Source organism: Melozone crissalis, unplaced genomic scaffold, assembly GCF_028551555.1.
Source record: "Melozone crissalis strain CALT ecotype California unplaced genomic scaffold, PUWL_Pcris_2 ptg000106l_1, whole genome shotgun sequence".
Classification (NCBI taxonomy): domain Eukaryota; kingdom Metazoa; phylum Chordata; class Aves; order Passeriformes; family Passerellidae; genus Melozone; species Melozone crissalis.
In genome coordinates this window covers 1,628,358-1,634,233 of record NW_026535883.1, presented here as the reverse complement: position 1 = coordinate 1,634,233, position 5,876 = coordinate 1,628,358, and positions in this window count along the sequence as shown.

Below are 5,876 nucleotides of genomic sequence, written 5' to 3'. Positions count from 1 at the left end.
CTCGTGCGGGGCCTCCCCAAAGCCCAGCCGCGATCCAGAGCGATGGGGAGCGCCTGGAAAACCCTCGGCTCCACTTTTTTTTCCCCCGGAGCGGTCCCGCGTGGGCGCGCAAGCCTTCCAGCCAAAACCAAAACACCACCAAGCGATGCGATTTTTTTCCTCCTCCGACCCCCCCTCCCCACCTCTCTCTTCCCCACCGCCCACCTTCCCCACCTTCAGCAGGTCCCGCCGCCTCTTGCCGACCCCGAGCAAGAAGTCCGGGTCCCTCCGGAGGGGAAATTTAGCTCCCGCCTGGATTTAGCTGCTCCCAGCGGGCTCCATCCATCACCTCCCGCCCCCCCACCCCCCCGCCCTCCACCATCAGGCCGGGCTGTTTAAAACCCTCGCTCAGTCTCCTCCTCCCTCCCCTCCCGCCCTCCCCTTCCAACACCCCCGGGGGAGCAGGGGGAGATGCTGCCGGGATGCGGGATGCGGGATGCGGCGGCGGCCGGGCCGGGACCCCCCCGGGCGGGGAGATAAGGAGGTTAGAGAAGGGGGGGAGGTGAAAGGAAGGGGGACACAGGCGGGAAGGTGAGAGACAGCGATGCTCTCTCCTCTGGCCCGCAGCAAAAACCTTTGTCCCGCAGGTACGATCGGTGCTTTAAGTTGTTAATGGCCACCGGGGCCGGCGTTTGATGTGGGCGGCGGGAGGGCTGGGGGGTGTGGGGGGTTAAATTAGAGAAAAGTAGGGGGGAAAGAGGGAAAGGAGGAAGGATGGATCGACCCTCCCACCCCTCGGCTGCCCCACGCGTGTCCGCACCCCCTAAAGCCCGGCCAGACGTGACCGAGGGCGCTTAAAGGAGAGGGGGGACATTACCCATTGTAGCCCCAAAGCGGGGAGCAGACCCCAACTCCCTCTTCCAGGTGTTTTCTATCTCTCTCCCCCGTTTTTCCCGTGTTGGGAAACTGGGAGAAGCTGGAAGCACAGCGGGGTGACCCATTGGGGACTGGGAATGCTGTGGGTCTGGGTGGGGAGGAATGTCCCAAAGTCGTGGGACAGGATGGGGGAAAGGGGTGCTTTACCTCATGCTGGGTTGGTTTCGAATTTTGGGGAAATTTGGGGGAATTTGGAGTGGGTTTGGGCCTTGGGATGCCATTGGGGCCTTGTGCATGGCTTGCAATGGCAAGACCCCAAAACCCACTTGTGGAAAGGGGTCAGGGTGAAACCCCTTCCCCAAGAAGGGTCCGGGGAGGGGGGTGAGATGAGTTGAGATGTGAAATTCTCTACGAATCATGGAGGGAGCCTCTTGGACGGGGCTTGGAACAACCCAACCTGGTGGAAAGTGTCCCTGCCCAGGGCAGGGGGGTCGGAACTGGATGAGCCTTTAGGTATTTTCCAACCCAAACCATTCTGGAATTGTGGGATTCCATGAAAGCTACCTCACACCGGGAGAAGAGCTGGATGGGGTGCAGAGGGGGCGGAATTATGGCCGGAGAGTTGGCTCCTGGGACTGCCTTAGGTTTAACCAACAGATTCCCCCGGCTGAACCCCTCCGCTGGTCTGAATTTAGCAGCAGAAGAGATAACCAGCAGATAAGGGCTGATACCCTGGGAGGACAGCGGGAGACGGGCAGGCGGCCGAGGAAAGGGAGAGGAGCCGGAGGCAGCGCTGGGAAGGGGTAAGGATGGAATCGAGCCGGGAAGAAGGGGCTTTAAGGGAGATTTGTGTCCCCCTGACCCCCAGGGAATGGTTGGTGTGTAACCAGCCTAGGATGGAGCTTTTCCACAGGATTCCCTAACGAGGAGCAAGGATTCACAGGAGGGGAACAAGGGGCGAGTTTACAAACAGTAGTGGTGATAATAATAAAAAAAAAAAAAAATTAAAAAAAAATTAGCAAAATCGCGTCACTTTTCAAGCGCGAGGAGACAATAGGAGGAAACTTTCGGGGAGCTCGCCGGGGTCCCGGCGTGACAGCGAGGAAGAGGAGCGAGGAGGGGACAGGGAAGCGCTACCCACCTTCAGTGCTGGGGGGGCACAGGGGTGGAGGGGGCGAGGCCGTGGGGCAGGGACCCCCTCCCCTGGCTGTGGGGCAGGCAGAGGGCTCAGAGATGCCCGGCTCCTGTTTCTGTGGGGGGGACTGGGGGCAGCGCTGCCCCCCTGCAGGCTCCCCAGTGTGGCCAGGCTGCCCAGTGCCACTCGCTGACTGGTTTTCCCCCGTCACGTGGAAGTGGGCGGCGATGGGAGGGAGCGCGGGGGTGAAGGGGTGGCCGGTATCTGTTGCACCATCAGCCGGGCGCCAGGTTTCGTGGCTGCGGAGGAGAGGGGGGAAAAAAACAATAAAAAAGGAATAAAATTAAATAATAAAATCAAACCAGCCCCGTGGGCACGGCCCCATCAACTGGGTAGCCTCGCGTCCCCAGGGATGCCCGTGCCTGATTGCCAGAAAAAATGGGGGATTTTCTGAGGGGTACAGACACCCCAATCCCGCTGGAGTCAACCCCTTTCATTGGCGATATTGCTCAAGGGAGATTTTTCCGTGCTTCTGCCCCAAATCGCGATCCCAAATTATAGAGTGAGGAGGTGCCAGCTGCTCTCATCTCTGTCAGTTTTGGGGGTGCTCCCCGCAAACTGGACATCCCTCTCCTGTCCCTCCATGCTCTGATGGGTTTAAGGTTAATGATGAAGAACAGCGGCGGTGCTGCACCCCTCTGCAGTTTGGGGTCTCAATCCCACCTGGGGTTCAGCCCCACATCCACAGCCTCCCCTCCCCAGGGGCTCATTTCACTCTGGAGTATCTCCAGACATCCCGAGGGTCCCATTGCCCCGTTTTCCGGGAATAATTCTCACAACATTAACATTTCCCACACTTTGGAGCTTCCAGTGGAAATCTGGGGTTCCTACCCTAAGTCTGTGGGGGAAGCGGGGGGGAGATGTCGGTGGATTTTGGTGCTTGGAAATAAAAATATTGAATTAAAATTTCAAATCTCCGTATGAAAGACACGGGGTATGGGGGAAGAGGAGATGGGGAAATCGATTTATTGAAGGACGACGAGAGCATTTGGAGAGTGCTTCAGGGTTGGGAATGAATCCCTGGAGATGTGGGATCCCCTCATCCTCTGCCCTCACGTTATTCTGCAATACCCAAGGGGCACAGGGACTCCCCAAACCCCCAAAAATGGGAAAACGCAGTTGGAGATAACCCCAAACACCGGGATGAAAATATTTATAGCCCCGTATAGAAATAAAATTACAGGCACAGAGATACATAAAGAATAAACATCAGCAACGGTGTCTCTGTGCAAATTTGTAATTTCAGCACATGGAGGAAAATACATAATTAATAAAAGGTGTGTGATTTTATACAGATCGATACAAAAATTAATTATAAACGGGACTTAATATATGTTATAATTCACAGGAACGTGTGTTGCATGCAAACAATAGATGTACTGTCTTACCGAAATAATTTATTGTTTTTAATTTATAACGCCCTATGGTGTTGTTTTTGTATATATGTAAATTATGAAATATATAAAAAATAGACATATAACATATAAACTATAATGTTTAATAATTCACATATAATATATAAACGCGTATATTTAAAAATATGTATGGATACAGGTATATATAAAAATACGCTTATGAACACGGGACTAGCAGGGAAAGAAAAGAGAATTAAATATATTGATGTCTCTTGACGTCCGTTCTCCGGAGCAGCTGCCTATCCAGATGCGCCAGGTTCGGGACACTCATCTTTCCTTCCTTTGCACAATCACTGACGGTTTTCTCTCCCAAAGCAGCGATTTCCTAAAGATTCGTTGAATTCCTACAGAAAAGCATCTCTTTCCGTACTAAAAAGAAATAAAAAATTATTTTTAAAAGTCACAAAAATCAAAAATGCAATTTAAACTGATTAAACCCGCCCAAGCAGCAAAGCAGCAATACCAGGAGCAGAGAAGATTTCGAGGACCCGTTTTTGCTTTGCTGCTTGCAGGAAAAAAGGTACAAAAGCAATTCCCTTGGATTGTTTCGCATGCGTGTGGTCGGATCCAGCCTCTTTCTTTTTTTCGGGGAATTATCGGTCGGCGGAGCCGGGAATCGCGGGAACGCTCATCCCGAAATTCGGAGAGGTGAGGAACTGCACCGAGCCCAGCCTGGCGTGACCCGACGGGATTTAGGACACAATTTCTCCCTGGGAAAGCAGATGGGACACAGCAAACACAGCGACAAAAAAACAAAAGCCCAAACCAAACCCAAAATTTTGTTCTGCACGCTTTTTTTAGAGTAGAGCTTTTTTTTTTTTACCTTGCAATTAACGAAATCTGCGTGTAAATAACCCAGGGGAGCAAACTTTGGCCTTGCCCCTCTCCTTTCCAGCCTCCAGATCTGCCCCGGACAGGAAAAAAATCTATACGATGCCAATTTTTTAGGTTTTTTTTTTTGTTTTGCTTTATTTATTTCCCCGAATCGAACTTAGTTCCGTGGTGGTTTTAGAGTTAAAGCTCCCAGTGTTGATGCATGGGGAAAAAACCCACGAATTTCCTCTCCAAAAAACCAAAAAAAGAAAAAATCACTCAAAAATCCTTTAGAAAAGCGGGGGGTGGAGAAGAAGAGGGGAAAAATTGAATTTAAATTTTTATCTGTGCTAAAAGTTGAATTTTTAAAGCAACCACGAAGAAAAGTGGTTAAAAATAGGGGAAAAAAACAGCCAGGGAAATGTGATTTTAGCAGAGCAAAATGGATAAACGGGGGCGGCTGCTGCTTATTGGGCATTTGGGATTATTTCGAGTTTTTATTAGTACTACGTTAATTCTTCTATTTATTCCTTCAGCCGGGAAGGGTCTGGAGGAGGGGGCTGGGGAGAATCTGAGAGTTACAAACTCTGGGAGAGGGGATCGACCACCCCAGGACGGCGGAGAGGGGAAAAATCGGCTCCAAAAAATCCGGTGCCTACGGCTGGGTGGCATCTGCGGGCGGTATGGATCATCTATAGGTATCTATCTATGGGTATCTATAGGTATCTAGCCATAGGTATCTATCTGTGGGTGTCTCTAAGCTGTCCCTGCCTTGTGTTAGAGCAGCCGGTGCCACTGGGAAGGGAAAGGGGGGCAAGGCACGGCTGCACCCCCATTTTCTGGGGCTGAGCAGCAGGACCGGGGTGGTTTGGGAGGGGGGAATGGCCGGGAGTGGGGGACGAGGCTCCCGGCGAGCCAGGAGACGTCTCGGGACGGCATCGCCCCCTCCCGCCCCCTTCCCACCCGTCTGGGGATGGACAGGGGGTGCTGCCCCTCCAGCCCTCTCCAGATCCAGCAAAAAGGGGAAAATTCCAAGAGCAAATCCTCCTGGAGCTGTGCGGGGGAATGGATGGACCCCCCACCCTGCCTGGGAGGCAGATTCTGGACCCTCCTCTTTGGAAAGCCTTGGAGTCCCCGCTCTGGGACCCCTCTGCGCCCCCCTGCCCGCAGACACCTCTAGAACACCCAAAAGCAAGGAAAACCCACGGGACGCTGTGGAGAGCACGGCTGGAAGGACAGAGGGACGGCCCGCGCAGAGGGACAGCCCCGCACAGACGGACCCCGCTGTGGCTGCCACCCCCGCCCCGGCTGAACCAAAGCTCTTGTCGCGCCTTCCTGAGACGTTTTCCCAAACAAACATCACGTCTGTTTACGGGACGGCAGTGGTCCCAAAATGCCACCAATCCCCCCCACCTCCTCCTCCCCCATCCCAAAGGCCAGGTGCTGCCCTTCGCAGGGGGGTGGCCGAGCATCATCACGGCTCAGCGGAGCTTCGGGGGAAGTTCTAAATCCTTTCTGACCACCTCCTCTACCCTCTATATTATATTGTTACTTTTTCCCGATTTTTCCTCCTTTTTTTACCTCCAGTAGAAATAAGT